The 25,515-nt window shown below is 43.2% G+C and overlaps 1 protein-coding gene across 7 annotated transcripts in view; it reads right to left on the bottom strand.

Moving 5' to 3' along the window:
* The window catches only part of GNG7 (G protein subunit gamma 7), a 140,414-nt gene that overhangs the window by 28,141 nt on the left and 86,758 nt on the right, over positions 1-25,515 (bottom strand). Inside the window, exon 4 of one of the 7 annotated variants that reach the window (XM_075070916.1) lies at positions 13,802-13,880. The exons of the other annotated variants lie outside the window; for them this stretch is intronic. The gene's annotated coding sequence lies outside the window, so the exon portion shown is untranslated. The remainder of the gene's footprint in view (positions 1-13,801; positions 13,881-25,515) is intronic. 7 annotated transcript variants of the gene reach the window in all.

Genomic DNA, 25,515 nt, shown 5'->3' with positions numbered 1-25,515 from the left:
CTAGGAAGATCTCTTCTTGTGTCATTTCTATTCATGACTCGCAAAGACAGATAGAACTGAAGACTGTTACATGTCCATAGACTGTTCTGCTTTGCTGAGAAACAAGGTATGGAGAGGTAATATCTTTTACTGCCGACAAACTTCTGTATCGGGTTTCTGATTTCCCTGTATGGGCGCATGTGACGATTTCTAATTCGAAGGGGTCCCTTCGATATCTAAAGGTGAGAGAGTGGTTCCTCCGCTTTCTGAAGTCCTCTGCAGAGCTTGTTCACATATTTGAAGTTGTATCTAGTGGTCAGGGGGTACAGGAATGTAGGTCCTTCTGGGATGAGTTTGTTCTTGCATCAGGAAGTAGATGTTCTGTTTAAGTCTGGCTTCTTCTTCATGCTTGAAGTTTCCATTTTAAAAGCAATTCAATTCTTTCATGTGTTTGCAGTGTTGGTCCCCAGGATATGACAACACAAGACAAGTGAGGTAATATATCTTATTACTACTATCAAGGCAGCCATTGGGAGATGATGGAAACAATTGAAATTAAATAACGGTATGTAAAACACAACGTCATATATTGCACAATAGAAGCCTAGGACCTCACCACCTAGTTTTGACAACCGGGAACACAGAGCTACACACTCGAAACGCTTTCCATTCATGACTCAGCAAAGATGATGCATATGGAAAGAAATCTCTTATCCTCTTCCTCCTTTGCCTAGGCAGGTTTTATCTCTCTTTAGAGTGCTGGATCAGAAGGGAGAGATGGAGTAGCAAGACAGTTGCTTCTTTTTTTTTTGCAGGGAAAACATCCTGAGTTTCAGAAATGTTGCATAGTAACTGCAAAGTTAGACTCCCTAATATTTATATTCAGTGTCATGTAGAAATACAGAACGGCTTAGAGTGATAGCTCAGGAAAAGTTAGCAGCTTGAAGTTCTCTGCCTATTCTCCACATTCCTACTCCACAGTACAGCACTCTGGAAACTTGCAAAAGGGAACAAATACAGCGTCAGATCACCTGGTCACTGAAAAATTCCATGCTGAAGATGGTGATGCCTACAGAACAGGTAATAACACTTTCCCACTTTTCTCCTGCTGATGAGTAGCTCATGCTCAATTTGATTAGCTCTTCCTGTTGGTATGCATACTTCCACCTTTTCATGTTCTCTGTATGTAAAATCTCTCTGTCTGTGTGTTCCATTCTATGCATCCAAAGAAATGGAGCTGTAGCTCACGAAAGTTCATGCTGAAATAAATTTGTTAGTCTCTAAGGGCCACAGGTACTCCGTTCTTTTTAACTTCCCACATAGCAGCAGCAGGACAGACCTGTGGAGAGAACCGCATTTCTGCACACTCCTGAATGCAAAGAAAATACTACGAAGGCAGCCGCTGGAGAGAAGGCGTCAATGAAATTAAGATCTTGTACACAAATACAACACAGGTATTGTACTAACTGGCAATGTGCGGAAATCCTTTAAGAAACAAGTGTTGAAAGCATGGAGGAAGGACTGCACAGTCCTGCAGCAACCAGGCAGTAAATCAAGAATGGGGTAAGGGACAGAGCAGCACATCAATAAGAGCAGGAACAGAGCAGGCAAGCAGAAAGAATTTTGGTTGGGGAGGGTCGCATGAATTCCAGGCAAAAGATAAAGCAAAACTGATCATGAAAAACAAAGATAAGTCCCAACAGCAAAAGTTAGACTGAGCTGTGGGAGGCCAGAATCCACTGTTTCAGTTAACGAAATATGTAGATCAGTTAACTGAACCCACTCTCACACAGGATATAAAACAAACAATCTCATTGGTGTATAGAGGCATGTGAAGTCTGCCACCACTGCCCCACCAAACCAGTTCTTTGATCTATGATCTGGCTAGCAGTTAGCTGGAGACACCCTTGCAGAAACGTTCCCCATGTAATTGTGCCAGAAAATCTAGTTCCATCAATAAATCAAACAAAATGAAAGGGTTCGAATAAAGCTGATGTAAAAGCAGGTTTCTCTATTTAACACACAAATTCCTTTAGAGGTTCAAAAACCTGACAGTCTCTTCAGAGTTAAGATCTGAAATAATGCTTTGCACAATGTTTACTACGCTTACACACTAATGTGTGTTTGATGTGATCCGTAAATTGCAAATCCAAACATTTTCAAATGAATTAAATCATGAAAAACCAAGAGTCTCAGCCTGGGATCACTTCAATTTGTTTGGTTTGTTAATTCCATAAACTAGAGAGAATCCTCAGTTTCTCACGACAGTTCCTATTCCAAGCAATTTTTCATGCCCAAAGTAGTTTACAATTCTAATGATTTTAGAGTTTATAGCAACAAAACGATTGCTTTGCTGAGTCACAATGCAGCGATACCAGTGGATTATTGCACTCAGCTGTGAGAAATATGACTCAGTACATTAGAGTACTGGGGTGGAACACAAGATGCAAAAAACACCCTGGCACTCATCTAATTTGGCTTTAAAGGATTTATTTGCCCACTTTCATACCCCGACTCCTTTCCATCAAACACCTGCCTGTCTGAATATAGTCTTCAAAATTAGTCAGGAAGAGAGACTTGAGTTCAGATCTCTGTTCAGTACTCTAACATCACTGTGGTGGCAGAACACATTAAGTGGCAAATTTTTCTGCATATCTGGAGTCTAGTTTTCCATTCCTCCCCAACATCGGAGAGCAATTTGAAGTGATGCATGACCCCTCCTTCCCAACCCCTCCATCCTGCCCTTGCACTTTTGGTGTAGGTGCAGTGTTTAATATACAAGCATCCAAATAAGAGAGGAGAAAGCTGAAACACTCAGAAGAACACTGAAGAACTACAGAGAAACCAGATTGTCCTGACATGTTTTATTTGCAAGGTAGAGGTGAGGTGTTCGCTGAGCTGTATTAGAATACAGTTAATCATTAACCTTGTATAAATGAGAATGCTCAACAACAAACCTTCTCTTCTATGCAGTCAGTGCTACCTCCACCCTCCACCCAGGTGCTCTCCAAGCTTCAGGACAGGAAGTATTTACAGTAGGAAATATGCATTGATCCCTCTGGTTTCGAAATTCTTCCATACTTCTCATAGCTGGGAAGCAGTCACTCTAGCTGGCTACATAAACAAGTTAACATCTGAATTAACTGCTGAAGCTACGTTGGCATTTTTTAAAAAATATAATAAAAATAACTTAATTCTGATGGATGTTTTCTGGATGTCACTGAGTTCAACATGGTACATGTAAGCATCTCAAGAAGCACTTTTGTGATGCTGAGGAAGCCTTGCTTTGGTTTCACATCCCAAATCTCTGAAATTGATTGAACTGTCTGCCACACATCCTACATCAACAGCTGAAAACTGGCCAGGGCATAAGCTCAGCTTTGCACTAGGGATCTATGAAGTAGATGTCTAGAGAACAAGTTTGAGAGAGAAGAACCATCCTTCAGGATCAACTTGGCTACTGCCTCTAATTTACTGCAAGTTGTAACAGCTGCTGCATGTTAAATCTCCTCACTACACTACAGCAGAGTGTGTAATTCACCTCAGGATAGGAAAACTGTTTAGTACAAGTAAAGACAAATTAGCAAGTTGTGGGCGATATACAATTGTGCACACACACAGAAAGCCATAGCCAGTTCCCCATGAACATCTTCTGTATCAGTGACCTAGCACTGCTTTCATCATCAGCACTATAAAAGCAACTTGGCTGAAGTCTGAAGTTAGGCTCTGTACTTCATTGTGCCCAGCAGGGGACAAAGGTACCTGCAAATTCAGCCTGTTCCTCCCTTCCGTCTCACATTTAATTTCAGATACAAAAGGCACAAGCTAAAAAGGCATCGAGACTATAGGGAAGCATATAGCTAAAGTAGTTTGAAAGCTAGGCTGGGGAGCTCTGGCTCAGTGTATTAGGATCTGACACCTAGAGAACTAGAATCTCATTTTAAATTATCTTAAATTTGCAGTGTTAATAGAGGGGAAGGCCAGTGTTCTAGATCAGAACAATCTGAGATGAGGCACCATCAAATAGGCTAACAGTATGTACGTACACCCCCCACCTTTACCTTCTAACAACATTCTTAGGGCCACGCTCTTGCAATAGCAAGCCCCTGCAACAGGCGCAGATTTTCAAGAGCTCAGCTCCCATTTAGATAAAAAATAGTGGATAGATTAGCTGAGCTTTGAAAATTTGGCAGGAGTTTAACTCTGCAAAATTTGCCCCACAGTTGAGGATGTGTGGTACTTGAAGTCTGGCCTGATTGCTGCTTTCTGGGACTACTCGGGGGAATTTGAAAACCCTCTCACATCTAGGAATGGTTCCTCAGAACATGTTTAGAGCACATTATTCCTACCTACAACTCAAGCTAGGAGAAGGGTAGCACAGAGTGAACACAAGCTCCTTCCAGACCAAGCAAAAAGAAATCCACAGCTCTGTCTCGAAAGAGCATAGTGAACCACTGAGCAGAGACCTGGATTCTGAATTTCCTAATAGTTCAGTGTAGATACCATGTCCTGCATCTCTTGAAAGATAGCCACAGCAATAGGTTATCCCTAATCCTTCTCTATCCACCACTCACGACAGCACAGCTGCCTGCCTCAAATTTTACAAGACAATGGACAATGCAGAGATCCACCCCAAATATACTGCCAAACTCACCCATTACATCCTTGCTCATATCATTTTAAATTTAACAACAAAACACTTTGTCCAAATCTGAGAACAGCGATGGTACGAGGATCGTTCCCCAATATACCAGCCTTCCTGGCACCCCTGTATAGGAATTTCTGGCCAAATGCACCAGGAACCAATTATATACCTGAGATAGTATATATTTTCATCCTCTTCACAGGTGACACAATTCTCTCAGATTTCCACCAAACTTCAACTACCACCATCCATCCATTTAAACTCTCTCTAGAACACTCCACACAGCATCAAACTTCCTGGACATCACAATCAGCTTCAACAATGGAACGCTACAGACAACATATACAAGAAACCCACGGATCACCACACCTACCTCATCTGTTATCTACAGCCAAGACTTAGATACCACAGAATATGCTCAGAGCGAGAAGGTCCGGGATATACACCTTTAATCACATTGTGGCATGGCCACCCAACTACCCTGAAGAGACCTGCTTCAATACAGAAATAAAACTCTCATCTGCCCACACACCCCTAGTTGTCACTACCACCCTGCAGTGGAATCCCTATGGGTTATCAAACGAATTACAATCCATACTCAATAGGGACCCCCATCCTGAATGAAATCTTTCTGAATCCCTCTTTGGCCTTCAAATAACTCCCAACATCATCATCAGAAGCAAGCTCCCCCACAGACCAGGGCGCACCAACCCATAAGCAGCACAGACCCTGTCAGCACAGATGCAAAACTTGCAGGCATATCTCCACTGCTACAGTGATCAACATCCTTCAGATCCATGGGTCCTACACATGGCCTATCGACGTGGTTACCTCATGCAGTGCACACTGCCAACACTGTGTGGGTAAACCAACAATCACTAGGCTCTCGAATGATCCTCACACAGGAAAGATGATAAAACAAAAAAACGTATCACCTGTGGGTAAGCACTTTTCACAAAGCGATCACGTCTGTATCTGACCTATCAAGCCTCATCCTCAAGAAATGTACAGCACTTAAAAGATGAGCCTGGGAGCTTAAATCTCATAACTTTGCTAGACTAAGGCCTTGGCTACACTGGAGAGTTGCAGCGCTGATGTGGCTTTACAGCGCTGCAACTTACTCACTGTCCACACTTGCAAGGCACATACAGCGCTGTAATCTCCCTGGCTACAGCGCTGCGTGTACTCCACCTCTGCCTGGGGAATAACGACTGAGCGCTGGTGATGCAGTGCTGCTCCTTCAGTGGCCACAAAGCACTGTTATGGCCTCCAGAGGTATTCGGAGGTATCCCAGAATGCCTGCTTCAGCCACTCTGCTCATCAGTCAACTCTACTGCCCTGGCCTCAGGTGACCTGCCCTTTAAATCCGCCGGGAATTAAAAATTCCCTTCCTGTTGCTCAGCCAGGTGTGGATGCAATCATGTGAATCTTTCCAGGTGACCATCCTCACGAGCCAAACGGCCCAGCATGGAGCAATGAGTTGCTGGACCTATCAGTGTTGGGGGAGGAAGCTATGCAGTCACAGCTGCGCTCCAGCTGTAGGAATATGATTCTATGGGCAATATCGGGGCCATGCTGAGAAAGGGGCCATGACCAGGACGAGGTGCAGTGCAGGATTAAGTGAAGGACGTGCGGAGTGCTATTGCAAAGCCCGTGAGGGAAACCCGCTCTGGTGCTGCCCCCACGACCTGCCCGTTTTTACAAAGAGCTGACGCAGATACTTGGGGTGACCCACGCCAATCGAGGCCACGTGGGACACTTCAGAGCAGGGGGAAGTGGAGATGGAGAGGAGGAGGAAACAGAGTGAGGGTACTGGAGTGGGGGAGACACCCGGAGTCCCAGGAGGCATCAGCCAGGAGCTCTTCTCAAGCCAGGAGGAAGGTAGCCAGTTGCAGCAGCCGGTAATTGGTGAAGGACAAGCAGAGGAGCAGGTTCCCAGTAAGCGGCTTTTATTTTCAGGATGGAAATGTTTCGGGAGAGGAGGGAGGATTAGGGCTGACATGCATGCATGCCTGCCGCCTGCAGATGTGAATAACCCATTAATGTGGTCTATCACGTCGCTGGTAATTGGCCTCTGTAATCTCTTCGAATTTCAGCCAGAGCGTGGGCAATGCGCTTGCGCAAGTTTATTAGGGAAGCCACGGGTCCTTGTCCCAGTCAGGCTAACGCATCCGAGCCACTGTGCCGCGAGGGGGAGGGAGTACCATTGCTGCACGTGGCAAGCTGCATAGGGCCAGGCGGAATCTGCATGCTGTAGAAGACCCCCTGCTCCTTCCGGTGACCAGCAGCAGCAAGATATCTTCCAGGATTAACTCCTGGAAAATGTTGGGAGACGGTTCAAGTGTAGGTGCCCCTGCAAGCTGTTTGCTTCCTCAATGCACAGAAACTCCAGCACAGCCTTGAAGCAATCAGTCCCCTTACTCACCATTTCGGGGCTCTTGTGGTTGGTGCACCTCCTTTGGTATGGGAAATTATGCTAAAATGAAGACTGTAAACTCTTCACTGATGTGGAATACTGTCTGAGATATAAAAATGCTACCTCTGTTAACTGTTGCTTTTTTCCTTTCCACAGGCGACCTTGAGTTTTCAGCTGCCCGTGTTAACAGCAGCTCAAAGACTCCAAAACCTGCGGAAGAAGCCGTGAAAAGCAAAGACAACCTGCTGCAAACAGTTATGGATAACTCTGCCAGAGAAATAAAAACTGCAGGACTGGAGAAAGGGAAAGGAGATCCGACAGAGAAACGCAGCGGCCAGGAAGAAAAGCACAAAGCTGCTGATAAGCATCCTGGCATGCCAAGCAGAATCTATCCAGGCGCTCGTAGCCATGCAGGCAGAGCACTACTGCATGCCCCCCCGCCCCGTCCCAAAGCTCTTCCCTTGTGCCCCAAGCACGCTCCAAACCTGCTTCCCCAGCATCCAGGTTCTTACCTCCAAGCTCCCTCCAACACCTGTCCATTCACCAACCAGCCTGAGAACTATGACCCTTACCCTCTGCACTCAACCCCCATCACCATCCAGTATAGGCATCCTGAAGTGCAGCAGTCATTGCACAGCACTCCAGACAGGACATATTCAAACCTCTAACTGTTACAGTTCCCCACCCCAACCCCCTGCACTTTTTAGGTTCCCAAAATGGTGTTGTCTGTCAATAAAGTTATTTTCTTTTCAATAAATGAATTCTTGCTTTGAACAGTCTTATTATTGCAGAAAGTCAAAGATACCTTAGCCCAGAAAGAAACACGGTACTGCAATCAGCTTAGAAAAAACAATTCCTACTAACATTCTAACCACTGCACTTCACTCCTGCGAAAGGCACCAAACATATTGTGGTTTTCAACCTCAATTCCTCCCTCAAGGCATCCTGAGCCTTGTGCTGAGCCTCTCTAGTAGCCCTGCTCTCTTGCTGTGCAATATCAGCCTCCAGGCGTGAACCTCAGAGTCCACTCCTGACTGAATGTTTCACCCTTCCCTTCAAATATTATGGAGGGTACAGCATGCGGATATAACCGCAGGGATGCTGCTTTCCTCCAAGTCTAGCTTCCCACACAGAAGACACGCCAGTGCCCTTTTAAACAGCCAAAAGCACACTTAACATTCATTCCGCACCTCCTTAGCCTGTAGTTGAACCGGTCCTTGCTTCTGTCAAGCTTCCCTGTAACGGTTTCAAATGCAGGCATTCACGGTTAAGTGAGGTCTCCAAGGATCACACATGGCATTTCGACACCCCTACTGTGATCTTCTGGTCTGGGAAAAAGTCCGCTGCCTACAGCTTCCTGAACAGGCCAGTGTTCCAAAAGATGCGTGCATCATGCACCTTTCCAGGGCAGCCCTATGTTAATGCAATGAAACGCCCATGGTGATCCACAACAGAGCGCCTGGAAGAAACCCACAGAAATACCCCTTCGATTAACGTAACTCGGATGCTAGATGGCGTGGTGCCAGAATAGGAATATGCGTCCATCTTATCGCCCGCTTCACAGTTAGGGAAACCCATATTGTGCAAAGCCAATCCACAATATCCTGCACGTTCCCCAGAGTCCCAGGTTTCTTTTTCCTAGCAGGTTGGCGAATTTCAATGGCACCCTGCAACTTGCATTCAACGACCCAACCGTCGATCTTCCCCACTCAAAATTGGTTCGACCACCGGTAGCTGTCGGAGTGGCCAGGCTTCAGATTTGCAATAGGCCACCCCGATTCTCCACCGGCAGGCAGCTTCAATCTCGGTACCTTGTGCCCGCAGCGGTGGGGCGAGCTCAGCCCAGTCCCATGAAAGTGCTTTTCTCATCCGAAAGTCCTGAGCAGCCATCTCATCATCCCAGACTTCCATATGACGATGTGATTCCACCACTCAGTGCTCGTTTCCCGAGCCCAAAAGCGGCATTCCACGGTGCTGAGCATTTCCGTGAAAGCCACAAGCAATGTCGTGTCATATGCGTCAGGCGACTCGCAATCATCGTTGGACTCATCACTTTGGAGCTTAAGGAATAGCTCAACTCCCAAACGTGACGTGCTGGCGAGACTTGTCAGCATACTCCTCAGCAGTTTGGGCTCCATTTCCCACAGAAATCATTGAGAGAGCCACTATGGTGCCAAACGTGGACGGAAAAACAGGGACTGCTGGGATTGTAAAGCGATGCATCATGGGGCGTTGGGACAGGAAGCAGAATGACTCGCACCCTTCCGTCCCCTTCCCACAACCCACGGCGCCAAAATGGGACGAGGTGCTCTGTGGGATAGCTGCCCATAATGCACCACTCCCAACAGCGCTGCAAATGCTGCAAATGTGGCCACACTGCAGCCCTGGTAGCTGTCAGTGTGGCCACACTCCAGCGCTTTCCCTGCACAGCTGTACGAAGACAGCTGTAACTCCCAGCGCTGCAGACCTCCAAGTGTAGCCAAGGCCTAAAAGTCATGGTCTTAATAAAGATACTGGACTGATGTCTTATTACAGCAATCTATAACCCACTAACCCCCCTTTTGTCTTATAACTACATAGGTGTTAACAAGACACCTCACCCTGAATGGTCCCTTAGAATATGCGCTAAGTACTCATGCTAAACGATTTATTTGAACATGTCTTTAGCTGTGATTCTCTTCCCCTGACCTGAGGAAGAGCTCTGTGTAGCTTGAAAGCATGTCTCTCTCATCAACAGAAGTTGGTTCAATAAAAGGTATTGCCTCACCCATCTCATCTCTCTAATAACAATAGGGATTCAGTCTGCTTTTCTTATACACAAACTATTTTTAATCACAGTCTCCAAACAATTTTTTTTTTTTTAAAAAGTAAGGACAAGGCTCCAAAGAAAATCCTTGCCTGCAGATCACTGACCTGCACTGACCCTGGAGGAAAAAAGTGCTCTTCCCACACTACTCCTGGACGACAGCCAGGAGTGCACGGGCAGCAACTACAGAAGCTGAGCGGGACTTGACATGAGGTAATGCACATGTTACTGAACTGATACTTAGCACAAGTCTTGAACCTAGAGCAAAGCTGGTGCTTCAGGAAAGGAGGAGGGGGATGGAGACTGGTAACCAAGTGTACACTCATTTGGTGGTTATTTCTTTTAATGATGACCTCATGCTTTTTTGGAACAGAGAGTGGCTGTTGGGTGATGGCTTTTACTTCTTGTCTGGGGAGAACAAAGCAGGCTCCATTTTTCTTTTACACTTCCTGCATCAGTAGCTCAACAGCTGAATGAGCTATTGAAATTTTTCCTGAGTGCTGTAATTTTTTTTTTAAACCTCCAAATTTCTATGGTGTGAAACAATACATGGTGAGAGCACTGCAAGAATCTCTGCAGATAAAGCCATATTTTGAGTTGGGGCACGCAGTCTTAAAGGGACAGTGTCGGGTAAAGATAAGCACACCCCCCCCCCCCTTTCACTTTTGTTCATTGAGAAGAATTAACAAACACAAGAGAAGTGTCTGCATTTTAGTTGGGGTTAAACATTTCCCTGCTGCATTTACAGCCCAAAGGCTGCAGCACAGTGCTCGTGCATGAGGACTAACAAGTGAAATTAATCTAGTCTATTTTCCTAAAGCAAATATTTTATATTCTGCCCAAATGTTAGATCTAGGGTTAGGGCTCCACACTGCTGGGCACTGAACACCTCCTAGACAGAGAATCCCAGCCCAGAGGACTTGCAGTTTAGACTGTGTCTATACTATGGACCTTACAGCTACAGCTGTGCCCTGTAAGGTCTCCTGTGTAGCTGCTCTTTGCTGGCAGGAGAGAGCTCTCCTGCCAACATAGCACTGTCCACACCAGCACTTTTATCGGTAAAAAATGTGTCAGTCCAAACTCTGGACCAACAAGAGTTTCAAGATGAGTGGAATCCAAGTAATAACTGAGTATCTGAGACTGGTTATCACTCTTCCTTTTGGGGTTGACGGGTATATGCTCTGGCTCTCGGTTCTTGGATTAAAAACAGAGGCTAGAACCGGGACTATAGTTTGAGGACTCCTGCCTTTGGTATTTGCTTTCCATCGTGGTTCCCCAGATTCAGACACTAGTGAATTTCAGCCATCATTTATTTTGTTGCTTCGAGTTTGATTTTTTGGTTCAGTTACAATTTAGATTAGATGATCAGCAAAATAAAGTAAGCAAGTGACTTTTAGGACAGATGAGATGAAAAATAGCTTTCAAAGGATTTAATCAATATGCTGAAGATGTGACTTCACATATAGCAAGCTGAAAATCATCATTTTCTGTTATTTTAGAAAGCAAATAAGGGCTTGTAATTCTGAACTGAGGAGTCAAGGCCTCTAGAGAGTAAGGGACAGAGAGCAAACTCTGAACTCGACTGACTATTTTATATACTTCTCCAGTACACACATGGCTAGCAGGAGAGGAGCTTGGGAGCTCAAAGCACCAGCTTTGCAGTGAAAGCGTGTACTACCATGGTTGCCAAGCACCGGCGTATTATTGCCTAGGCCAACAAGGCGGCAAATTTATGGGCAGGTCTTCACTAACCGCCGCATTGGTGGGTAGTGATTGATCTATCGGGGATTGATTGATCGCATCTCATCTAGACGTGATAAATTGATCCCCAAATGCGCTCCTTGTCAACTCCGGAACTCCAGCTCACGAGAGGTGGAAACGGAGTCGACGGGGGAGTGGCAGCAGTTGACTCGCCGCCATCCTCATGGCCAGGTAAGTCGACCTAAGATACGCCGACTTCAGCTACCCCTAGTGTAGTAGCAGCTCACCTCCACGAGCGCGCTGCCACGTCCTGCTTCTCCCCCCGCTCCCAGCACTTGCACCACGAAGCAGCTGTTTTGCGGGGCAGGGTGAGGTGGAGTTGTGGCGGTGACTTTGGGGAAGGGATTGGAATGGGGGTGGGGAAGGGTGGAGTCGGGGTGGGGCCAGGAATGGGGGGGCAGCAATTATTTCAGGTCCTACAGGTGGCAAAATCATTAATCCGTCACTGTTGCCAAGTTACAACTGTGCAACCCCTGTAAAACTGCCAGGCCGTTTCCTCTGATGTAAAAACAAGAGCTTCTGCGTTGAGGGACAGGGCACGTTAACTGATACACGACGGTTAAAAGGTGTACAGACGGGCATTGTAGTTTACAGCTAACGAAGACCAAAGTGTTAAAATGGCACTACCCAAGTCTGACATGAGAGCTCAGAGGCTAGTTTACTGCTGACATCAGAAATCTCAATGTAGCTACTGACTGAAATGAATGTTCATTGCCTGATTTAATCAGCCAGTAAGCTCAGGTGAGGTCATGCAAAAAAATACAGGCCTGAGTACCATTATGCAAGGTCACTAGAAAATTTACAAAAAACATGTGTCTCTCTCCTCTTCTGGGAAGCAGTATAAGATCTGTTCCTGGAAGCACTGCCCATGGAGAAAAGGGGGTTAGCACACATACAAGATGGGGAGGAGAATACAATTACACAAGGATGACCTATTCTCTAGCTTCAGCCCCATGGTATTTCTTTTAAGCTAACCAGTGGATTTTTTCCTCTTTCAGGGCACTAATTTACATATTAGTATCAATTTAAGCAATAATACGTGGAAAGAGCTCATGTGGATCAATAGCAACCGCCCCATCTATATGATCTATTACTTGCATAAATGTTTAGAAACTGGAGCAGTTTAAGAGACTGTTCTCCCAGAATCCTTTGCCATTACATCTTAAGAGGTCTATAGCTCCATTTCCTTCCCATTAAAGATGATGTTACTTGCTAGAGAGAATATGAAATTCTCTAAGACAGCATCAGCCACTTAAGACACACAAGAATTAAAAAATGCAGATTTGGAATTGTACTAGAATATGATTATTTTAAGAATTACAGGTATATAATGTGTACCTTTCAGTCAGTGGCACTGCTATGGGTACCCGCATGGCCCCACAGTATGCCAACATCTTAAAAACTCTTCCTCAGCTCTCATCGCCTAATGCCCCTACTCTGCTTGCGCTACATTGATGACATCATCATGTGGACCCATGGAAAAGAAGCCCTTGAGGAATTCCACCATGATTTCAACAATTTCCATCCCACCATCAACCTCAGCCTGGACCAGTCCACATAAGAGATCCACTTCCTGGACACTACAGTGCTAATAAGCGATGGTCACAAACACCACCCTATACTGGAAACCTACTGATCACTATACTTACCTACATGCCTTCAGCTTTCATCCAGACCACATCACATGATCCACTCTCTACAGCCAAGCTCAAAAGATACAACCTCATTTGTTCCAAACCCTCAGACAGAGACAAACAAACTACAAGATCTCTATCAAGCATTCTTAAAACTACAATACCCACCTGCTGAAGTGAAGGAACAGATTGACAGAGCCAGAAGAATACCCAGAAGTCAACTAGTACAGGAACGGCCCAACAAAGAAAATAACAGAACGCCACTAACCATCACTTTCAGCCCCCCAACTAAAATCTCTCCAGTGCATCAAAAATCTACAACCTATCATGAAGGACGATCCCTCACTCTCACACATCTTGGGAGACATGCCAGTCCTTGCTTACAGACAGCCCCCAATCTGAAGCAAATATGCATCACCACACACCACACAACACACACACTAACCCAGGAACCTATCCTTGCAACAAAACCCGTTGCCAACTCTGTCCACATAATCTATTCAAGGGACACCATCATAGGACCTAAATCACATCAGCCATACCATCAGGGGCTCATTCACCTGCACATCTACCAATGTGATATATGCCATGTGCCAGCAATGCCCCTCTGCCACGTATGCTGGCCAAACTGGACAGTCTCTATGCAAAAGAATAAATGGACACAAATCAGACGTCAAGAATTATAACATTCAAAAACCAGTCAGTCAGAGAACACTTCAACCTCCCTGGTCACGCAATTACAGACCTAAAAGTCGCAATTCTTCAACAAAAAAACCTTGAAAAACAGACTATAACAGAGAAACTGCAGAACTGGAATTAATTTGCAAACTGGACACTATTAAATTAGGCTTGAACAAAGACTGGGAGTAGATGGGTCATTACACAAACTAAAAACTATTTCCCCATGCTACTTTTTCTCCTACTGTTACTCACACATTCTTGCCAACTGTTTGAAATGGGCCATCCTGATTATCACTACAAAAGTTTTTTTTCTCCTGATCATAGCCACCTTAATTGATTACTCTCGTTAGAGTTGGTATGGCAACCCCCTTTTTCATGTTCTCTGTGTATATATATCTTCCTACTGTATTTTCCACTCCATGCATCTGATGAAGTGGGTTTTAGCCAAGAAAGCTTATGCCCAAATAAATGTTAGTCTCTAAGTTGCCACAAGTACTCCTTGTTCTCTTTTTTTAACGGTAAACTTGACGATTCCACAGAACAGAGTAGATTAATGCACATATGCTACTGCAGATAGGCCTGTTGTTAAAAGTAACACTCCCTCCCTTTTAATTTTATTGTTAAAAAGCCCTTGTTGTCAGGTAGGTGGGGACTTCTCGTGCCAATGCATTTTCACACAATCATAACCTTTGTACTATTGAACTCAGTGTGACCAGGCACTTCTCAGTGTTATAGCAGTTATACTTCTAGCCAATACAGATAAAGATAGATAGATATAGATTTAAAATCATATTTAAAATCAGCAGGAGCAGCAAAAAGCATGATGCTAAGTATGTGTACAAGTCACTACCTGGTTTCACCACCCAGGAGTTCTTTTGTAACTAATCACGAAAATGCAAGAACAGAAGCAACTGCTGGCTTCCGTTTTGCATGCATGTTCAATGTGGGCTGCCTATTTCAGCCACCTCCCAGATACCTACAAGTCCTCCCATGCATGAAAGCAAAGCAGTTAGAGTGGTTAACATATCTACTCCCTTCCTGAAACCAGACAACACAGCTCCCTTACCTAAGTAGCTAAATTTGATTGTTTTTCTGAAGATCTGAAGCTACCCTCAGGGTTTTTAATATTAGTCCATGGGGTAAGAGAGCTAGTTATAAACACTCCACTAGCTAGACGAATATCTAACTTATGCTAAAAGACTTTGATTTCAAGATGTCGCGGGATTAGGATTTTGGAAGAGATATAGTCAGGATTTGAAAGCAGAGCAAGACTTTCCACATTAACATCTTCCCTTATGTGCATTTTAGTTAATTTCAGTCAGGGAATAACGTATGCTGAAAATCAGGCCACTTGTGGATGAAGTGCTAAGCACCTGCAGCTCCCACTAATTTTAATAGGAGCTGCATGTGTTCAGTGCCTTTGAAAATCAGGCCATAGTGTACCTACTCAGTCTCCTAGTCCTAGAGGGTCTTCGTCAGTATTAATTACATTTTTGTCTGGGAGGGCAGGGAAAAGAGAAAAAGGAATATGCTGATAGAGGCCCATGAGTCGAGCATTAATGGCTATTACGTGGCAGCTCGGTCTCAGGAGTAACGTGCAGATCAGAGACAAAACTACAACATGGCTATGGCCACACAGTCTGTAATGCAGAGTTCACTGCTGTGTAACCAGACATAAAAAATGCTTCCCCTCTATTATCAGAGTCTCTCCTGCTTTAAATCTTCCTACTTTTGATCACTTGTGGTTTATTCTCAGCTACTTTCCCTGTGGCTTACACAATCAAGTTTTGTGGTGAAATTTACCCATATGCAGAGGGCCATTACAAGGAATATGAATCACTTATGTCCTGCTTAGATGTACTATTTTGAGGGCTTATTAGCGTCCAGGGCTGAATTTCATCCATAGTGCTCAAGAATCCATACTGCAGAGAGGAGTAGGATAGTTCCTCCCTTTTACTCTGATTCAGTAAATTCCCTGAATGATGTTTGCAGACTTGCTCATGGGATATAATAAACCCCACAACTGCTCAATATTAAACCGTCTTTTGCACAAGGGCTTTTAAAGCTAAGGACATTTATGACCTTTGAGCAATACATACGATAATAGTACTTGTAACCCGTAACCAAAGAGATCTGTGACACTGCCTAAGGAAAAAGGGTAATGCTCTTTGTGAAAACATAGATACACTGTGCAAAGAAGTTCGGGTAGTTACTTTTAAACCTTGAAGAGGAGCAATAATTTTTAAGTAAAGGAACATTTATATAGGTGTTCATGCTATCGTTAAGAGCAGGGCTTGCTAGATACAAGACTGTTAGCACTAGCCAGTTACCACACTGTAATATACTTTGAACAGGAGGTATCAATGAATTAGTATTGACTTTTTAATAACCTGCCCTAGATACATTTCACAAAGTATTTTATTAGGACAGTTCTATACAAGGGCATAACTAAATGATGTATTGGATTGTTCTTTGAAAGTCCTACCAAAAAACCCCAACCACTTAGTTCTGGTGTTCTGCAATGACATTTGGAGGTACAGCAAAACACAAATGGATAATAGTATATACAAAAAAGAATCCATTTTAGGAAGAAGAGGCAACAAGAAATAGTACTGCATCCCAGAAAGGCAGCTCTGTACTATTTAGCCTACTACATTGAAGCAGACTTGTTACTTTGATACACCACAATTACAAAAATCATCGTGCATAAGTCATTATACCTTGAATTAGGAAAGCAACCCTGTTCAAGATAGTACAGAAGCTCCGGAATGCCTTGCGTAGGTCATATTTTGTGTAATTCGGGAACGTATCTCCGACAATTAAGCAAAAACAACAAAAAAAAAAATCTGGATTTCCCTAAGTCGGGTTTGTGTAACCTGGGGAGCGTCTGTAATTAAGCACATGCTTAAATATCGTCCTGAATTGGAGCCCTAAAAAAGGGGCTGATTTAAGTGGACAGATTGAGAGCTGAATATGTATAGCTTGGCTAAACCACCGGCGAGGTTGTAAATTGTTGGGAAAGGGGTGTGTATGCTTGATAGTAACTCTACAACTGTCTGACGTGTAAACACTAAGCAGGGGGACAGGGAATTCAGACATTTTTAGAGTGGGCCAAGAGGGTATCGCTAGGAGATATAGGATGAGATTAAGGAAAAGGAAGTTCAGGCTGAACATCAAGAAACTTCCCTTGACTTTTTCATAGTCTACGTGACCCGACTCGGGAAATGGTGGAAGTACCTCTGAGACATTAAAAAGAAAAATGGTAAGGACAAAGCTTTGAACAATGTGCTAGACTGAGCACGTATGCATACAGTGCTGCAGTAGCAGAATCAAGAGGTCTATGATTTGTACAGAAGGGAGGCAAGTTAAAGAAGTGTACTATGCAAAGAGAAAGAAGTAGGAGATTTTTCAAAGCAATTAAAAATACAAAGCTGCTACCACCTACTAAAATTAATAATTCTGCTCCACATTGCTCTTACAGTGTGATTTGTCCCAGATCTAAACTGGCACCAGATCAAAAAAAAATTTCATCTTTCCTTCGCTGCTCTGCAGCTCCTGTGCATGCTCCGAGTGGGTGGAGAGGTTTTGAAATGAATCTTGTTTTCTCGAGATGAGCAAGGGCACCAGGAGGGGAAAATCCCTCCAAGTCCAGTAGCCTCATTTGTTTTCCCTCCCTACAAAGAGGGTCTTAAATGGAGGCCAATGTTAAATGTCATGCATTTGCAAAATTCTCACCTTCAGCAGCCAAGCAGCAGACTAGCACTAAATTGCACCTGAACTTGTGTACAAAGTAAAACTGGACAGAAACATACACAAGACTGTCCTCTGTCCACCAAGAACATGATGTATCCAAAATGGCTTAAGACTGCGCACTACATTTTGAAGCCAAACCCTTGGTGGAAGAAGGGCAATGCCTGCATGCACTATTCTTTAGCTGCTAACAGCATCATTACAGAGAACTGTCAGAATTCTGTTTTTCTGCCAAAGTCTAAATGTGAACCCTTTGAATAGCTGGCATTTGGGAGATTTAGAAAAGTTTGGTATCATTTTACCAACTGGAGGGGAGAGGGAATGTATGGATGAAGGCAGTGATTCAAGACGCTGAATAAGATTGCTGTTCAGGTGTTTTTTTGGTGGACTTGATGCAGGAGTGAAGAGAAATACACAGGTAACATGCCATTTACAGTAACAGAGCAAAAACTAAACTATACCTGTTTATCTCACTGTAGCTAGAGGATAGAGGTTACCTATGGCCTGTAAAACACATCTTTCCTTACAGCAAACTAATATGGCTTACCAGAATAAAAGCAGCTACCCTCATAAATAGAAGGTCTATGCCAAAAATATTTTACATGGTAAGTAGGCATTGAAGAATTAAATGTCAAGTATCTTTGCTCAGCATCTGGTAAGCAGAATGATTTTTTTTTTTGTAAAAAGCAAGCCACTAAAATTTATTCTCTTCCAGAAACAGGATCATACTGTTGCAAAGCAAGTTAGCCACATGTTATTAAAGAGAGAATATAAAAACACCCTGTACAACAGTCAAGTAAGTCAAAGCAACTCCTGTGAGCAATACGCCAGAGCGCATCATTCTTATTATAGCACTGATTTACAAATGGCACTGGGACAGTCAGAGCTCGGGAGAATAAATACACCATAAGAAAAAAAAAGGAGGGGGTATATTTACTGAAACTTTGCACAGCTCCGTGTGAGAGGAATGGAAAGGCTACGGTATTTGGTTTCATAGGATTTTAAATTGATTGTGGAAAGTGAGTTTGCTGGGAATGACATCAGAACCACAAGTTATAATATCCTCATTGTATGATTAGGCATAACAATCTTTTGTTCAGTCACTGCTACTTGAGATGCTAAGACTGCTGGTAAATACTGGAGGTAACGTGACCATTAAAACTTTCACTGGCACAATATGCCTATAAACATTTTTTTTTTTTTTTTTTTAAAGGTAGTTACTGGAAGAAATCTTGGCTTCTGAATTATATTGCACTACGGGTACTAGGCCAGAAATACCTTTACTCTGTTTTCTAAATATCATTTCAGCAGAAGCACAGCTGTGATAAAATGTTACTGAAATCCTGGGATAGCTGACCCTCTCAGAAAGGCTTCAAAGTAGCAAAAACATGTTTTTCCAACTACTCTGTTGCAGCAAAATGTTAGTAGTACCCAAAAGCTTATTTGTTCTCTACTAGCCTGCAGGTACTGTGCTTTCAGTTGTGATCTATTGGGATATCCCACTCTAAGCAGGATCAGGCTTGGTCAGTACTGAGATTAGAGAGATCCGAAGTGCTACATGAATCAATACTGGTGGTTTAGTAAGCAACAGTCTTCCCTTCAGATCAGTGGTGTAGGTACAGTCTACATCAGGAGTGGGCAAACTTTTTGGCCCGAGGGTCACACTGGAGTTCCGAAACTGTATGCAGGGCTGAGTAGGGAAGGCTGTGCTTGAAATCAGAGCCAGATCCTTCTTACTGCAAGAATCTTTTCCATTTACTTTGCAGCCAAGTCTACAAACTGATCTATAAAAGACCTACGTGGTTAAGAACCAGAAAGTTACCATCTCGGAGCTATCACAGAAGTTGGTCATCTACCAGTTTTAAGGTTAGGCAGTCAGGTGCTTGGTGAGAAGACATTCTTCACAGAGGAGTTCACTACATCTGGTCCAGCACTGCTTTAACTTGTTAACCTTTAGGGCACAATTCAAGACATTTCTTTTTTCAGGCTTTTGTCTATAGGTGAGCTGAGGGTAGCCTGCTCTGGGACTTGTCCTTCACATGACTAGTATGCACAGAGATGTCCAACTGAACATATTTTAGTAAGTAAAGAGTCAGTGCAGGGTAGAGTCTTCCCCCTTCAATACATTTTCTGCAGCTTCCAAAATAAAAATGTAGGCAATAGCCGTCTCTATAAAATCATGACAATAATCCCATACAGTACACAGATTAGATAAATAAATATAATCCACTAGAAAAAGGTTTGGACATCACAGATTCAGTTGTTTGCAAATACCTGTGCAAGGAGGCTTCTGGCCTAAGTATTTACCAGGAAAAAGTTTGCTAAAATTGATGTTATGACAAATATTTACTTCATATGAAAAACGCTATGTCTCAGTTTCGAGCAAAATAAACTATCAACTGGATACAACTGTTCTTGGTCAAACTTCACATTATTGGGAACCAGCATTCAGATGATGCTGAGCAAACAAGAAAAACACTGACAGGCCCTTGGATGTGTCTTGGTGTAGTAAATGCCCATAAAAAAGTTCGCCAAGAACACGAGTGCCGAACATACACTAACCTCTTTCATGTGCTCTGACAAACCTGATATACAGTCTGCTTCACCAGCTCTAAACAGACTTATAGGCTTTTTTTTTAAATCACAGCATGTTTTCGAGTTGTCAGAGTAATTCTTTGCACATTGTATGTTCGTAAGGAGTCTATGAGCACAACACTGCATTTAAAATATTAAGTCTGAACACTTTGCTCCTAATGACAGAGTGCTTGCCAGGAGTACAGTGGTGATGTGGAAGGTCAGACTAGTCGAGCCAGCCAACATGGTTTGCACAATCATTGCAGCTAGAAGCTTTTCCCTTTTGTTTTCTCTCTACTCTATTTTAACCCCAAGTGGGGTTTCTCATCTACTGCTTCTTAGGAAAATGTTTGTCAGTTGAAGATAAAAGCAGACTCTAAACAACAGAGCTGGGACCAGCCAACCCAGAACTATCAGAATTACTTCCCCTGTTCTGCTTCCCAGGAAGAATCCAAGGAGACATCTTTCTTGGAATGTGCAGCTATGGCCCTTCTCTGCCAAGCAATCTAGGGCACATCAACATTTTTACCAGACTAAGTGATATCTATAACGGGTGGATGTACCTAGGAGTCAGAATCTTCCAAAAGGGTCTTTTTGGTATTAATCTCAGCAGAGCTCCCAATACCTTTCAATTGAACAGAACATTTAATGTGCCAATGTGAATTGGCATTTGCTTGAATCTGGTACAAGCACAGAAAAGCTAGTTTTCAAGTTTCATACAAGAGATATTTAGTGTGAACTCTCACCCTTTACGAGAACATATTCCTTTGCTTTACAATGCAGCTACAGTCAGAGAAGTGACTGTATAAAAATGGCACCTCCTTATTCATCATATCTGCTGTATGCACGTCTGGGTCAGGTCTGTCAGCAGCACTACCAAGCATACAAAGATTTGCTGCAGACTCACTACAGTTTAGGAAGAAAGTTTCTGAATTCTATTGTTAGCTCATAGCTCTATGTATGGGTACGTTTCCATTAGAGAATCTTTATTAGCGGTGACAATGAGAGGGGCAAAATGAGCCCAGTTTGGTATGAAGATCCAAGGTTGAATTTGCAATACTGGCTGTTTGAGAAATCTCTTGAGTCTGGGTGGCCAAGTCAGATGCAGAAGAGTGCGTGTGCTGAAAGTCACCGACTAACTGCACTTTCACCCACATCGGGGAAGAGGAAGACAGCAGTACCAGGCCCCTGCACTCAGGCCCCTCTAGAGTTCCATCACAAGTACTGCAGGAGGTTAAAGAACAGAAGGCTGCCACTGGGACAAGTAGTCCAGAGTGTTTCTCTCTCCTTTACTGAACATGCATCAGAATGCACTTCACACAAAATGTGGGACGAAAACCTGACTAACTGCAGAGGACAAAATCCTTTTTGTTGAAATCAAGTGTCTGATATGAATCTCTACTGAACCACTGAATGGTGGCTGAGTTCTCACACAAAGAAGTTTCTATGAATTTAAATGCAGAGTGTGTATTTGCCCATAGATCACATGATTTAATTTGGCGACACCCACATTTCTTCACATTCTAAAGGACAAATGTTTCACAGTTAATCTTGACAGTCTATTTTTAGAAGTAGATTTCATTTTGACCAGTCAAACTTACACAACCACCAGGAGTATATTTCTATTCTCAGAATCTTTGACTTGGATTTCTCATACAGAAAGTTTTTCCCTCCTTCATCTCTCAGACTGCAGTGCCTGATTAGAACAGTGTAAGTGCGCAGCATCAAGTTATATTACAAATGTCATTGAATAAATATCAGATTCTCATCCTGTCGCTGCCCAGCCATTATGGTCTTGTGTCTTATTGCCCTACTTTAGTGAGACAAACACTTGTGGGACCAAAAAGGAGAGCAGAACATTTTGAGCACACTTAGCATTTGATGCTTCCTACAAGAAGGAGTAGGCAGAGGGATTTCGATGCCACTATGTTTGACATGCTGGAGGGAGGACATTACTATTGGTAAGTAACTGTCTCCAACTCACACCACTCAGTGTCACATTCCCTGTTACCCAAGGTAATGCTAGCCCAGGAAGTGTGGCCTGTGAGATTTTGAGACTTCATTTCCCAGCATGCCATGCTCCCCGCTGCTTCTCCTACTTGGTAGATGGCAGGGTGGATTAAGGAAAGACCCACGGGCTCCACCACTAGACAACGTTGGGCCAGAGGAGAAGGAAGCGTTGGCAAGGTATGGAGCCAGCTGTGCGATAAGGTCTTTTGCTGGATTCAGGCCCAATTCAGCCTTAAGCCATGCATGGCAGCTGATGGTTGCCTGGAATGACAGCTGGGGAAAAGAAGAAATGGAAAGAAGAGATTGGAGTAGGAACGAGTGCAGACTCAGGGAAGGAGAGAAGAGGGGAGAGAAAGTAAAGGCATGTAAAGAATTGAAGTGGGAGATTTAGGGGAGGGGAAGAGAGGAGAGAAGCAACCTAAAGCCAGGACTCAACATTCTCTATCTGTACAGTTTATCCATTCCCACACTTTGTTACGTTTCCCATTCAGAAGAGGGGATCTGAAAAAAAGTGCTGTCCTCGGGGCTTGGGAAAGTTGCCACATGTCCCTGTATCCTGTAATGTCTGGGCACAGTACAATTAAAGTAATTCCCCCACCTCCCGTTAATTACAACTCCTTAGAAGTTTGAAATGTGAGCTGTTCTCTTATGTCATATGTGTTTACTTTGTTCTTGCGCGCTGCTCTCATGAGTGTGGCTTTGATTGCACTAAGGAAAGAACAAGGAAGGATTTCCCCCTCCCCAACAAATAGTTACATGTTTTTTCTGGTCAAGGAAACCGGGGGGGTGGGGGGGATGGATTTTAATAGGCGATCAGGACTGTCAGCCCCATGGAGCTGACAGCTTGCAACCCCCATGTAACCACACTGTGACCTCTCTGAGGGGTCACGACCCCAAGTTTAGGCACTGGCCAGACTACCGTGTTATGGATTACGAGTTCCTTTGAAAGGAGGTTTGTATGAGAAGCTAAGGAGAGTATGTACAGTATACACATGAATTAGAGCTATCAAGCCATTAAAAAAATTAATCACGATTAAGAGTGCGATTAAGTGCACTGTTAAATAGAATATCATTTATTTAAATATTTGTGATGTTTTCTACATTTTCAAATATATTGATTTCAGTTACAACACAGAATACAAAATGGACAGTGCTCACTTTATATTTTTTAAACACGCATCATCAGCATGGAAGAACGTCTTCTGGAATGGTGGCCGAAGCATGAAGGGGCATACAAATGTTTAGCATATCTGGCACAAATACCTTGCAATGCTGGCTACAACAGTACCAGGAGAACACGCATTCTCACTTTCAGGTGACATTGTAAATAAGAAGTGGGCAGCATTATCTCCTGTAAATGTAAACAAACTTGTTTGTCTTAGCAATTGGCTTAACAAGAAATAGGATTGAGTGGTCTTTTAGGCTCTAAAGTTTTATATTGTTTTGTCTGAGTGAAGTTATGTAACAAAAAAAATCTACATTTGTAATTTGCGCTTTCATGATAAAGAGATTGCACTACAATACTTGTATGAGGTGACTTGAAAAATACTATTTCTTTTGTTTATCATTTTTATAGTGCAAATATTTGTAATAAAAATATTATAAAGTGAGCACTGTGCACTTTGTATTCCGTGTTGTAATTGAAATCAATATATTTGAAATGGAGAAAAACATCCAGAAATATGTAATTTCAATTGGTATTCTATTATTTAACAGTGCGATTAAAACTGCGATGAATCACAATTTTTTTTGAATTAATCGCATCAGTTAACTGCGATTAATCGACAGCCCTAACAGGAATCCTTTTGATAAAAATTGACTTTCCTAAAGTCAATTAAAGTAAAAATTGAGTTTCCTAAAAGAGCACACAGAGCAAATGTCACTGATTTCTAACTTAAGAACAGTCTTTTCATACAACACATTGTTTCTATGATAGCTGTGCTTGTTTAAGTTAACTGAGCTATGTTGTGAAAATACATTAACTGTTTCCTTAATATTGACCTTACATGGGACAGTCCCAAATGTTCAGGCGTTCATTTCACAGGCAGTGAAACCAAAACTAAGACGGTAGTAGAATCATACCAGAAGGCATTAAGACAGACGACAAATAGCTCAATTAATGGAGACTTCTAGCTTAAGCCAAAACAGTTGCACCTATATCCCATATGCCCTTTGGGTGCATTCACCCCCCCCCCACCCCTTTACATGTAGACACGAGCTCTTTTTCAATCTATGTGAAGCATAAACAACAAAGATGGGGATAAGTGAGCACACAAAGAACTCTGAAAAGTGCAGATTTCTAGGTACGCAATTTTCAACTGGAACAACATACTGTACAAACTTCAGGGAACCATAAGAATCAAAAAAGACAAGAGCAATATTCTCTCTGAACACTGTTGTGACATTGACAATATATGTAGCATGAACTGAGGTGACCATGTCCTTGAAAACAGGGTGCCAAGACAGTGTTTCTAAAGAAAGCTAAATATTGCAAAACAGAGTAAGTAAAATACCAGACATTACTGCAAAGCCATGGGCAAGACATCCGGACACCAAGTAAAATTACTTTAAGCAGTGAGAGTTGGGCAGTTTCCACTTTCTAACCTAACCCTGAGAATCCCTCAGTGACCCTGTGTCAAGACAATTGCAATCCCTGGTAGATTCAGCATCTCGTCTGGTGGCACAGAGTGCTATTTAAAGCTCTTAATTAGGAACACAGCCATTCAAGATAGAATTAAGCAACCAGCCTGCTCTGGAAATCATGAAGGCTCTGTGCACACTGGCAGAGAAACTGTTAGCACCTCTAACAAACCATATTTGAATACTTCTTTTGCCAACCTATTTCCCTGACTTGTGCAGCTGACAGGGCTTTATAAAGGCAAGAAAGTCTTCATATACCAGAGACTGGGGCCGTGTCATCACTGGGAAAAGTAGGATCCATAATTCCCCACTGATGCTTTTGAAAAGCCCAACCTATATAGCACAGTAAAATTCCTAAATGCCTTCCCCAGTATTAATTCAAGAGCTATCTGCCCAAAAGAAGCTAGGAATGGAGGAGTGGTGCACAGCCTGCAAGAGAGGAAACATCATTTTGCAGGAGAACATGTTAAAACAGTTACAGACTTAAATAAAAAGGACGACAAAGGATGACTGAATGGGCACTTTTGCACACCAATGACTATTACCTATAGCAAGGCAGAGCCACACAGTGACATGTGTTTGAGTAGTGCCAGTAACCTGAACCAAGTGAAGCAGAGAG

This window comes from Chelonoidis abingdonii, chromosome 11 (genome assembly GCF_003597395.2).
Source record: "Chelonoidis abingdonii isolate Lonesome George chromosome 11, CheloAbing_2.0, whole genome shotgun sequence".
NCBI lineage: Eukaryota > Metazoa > Chordata > Testudines > Testudinidae > Chelonoidis > Chelonoidis abingdonii.
This window is presented reverse-complemented; position numbering and strand designations above follow the sequence as displayed.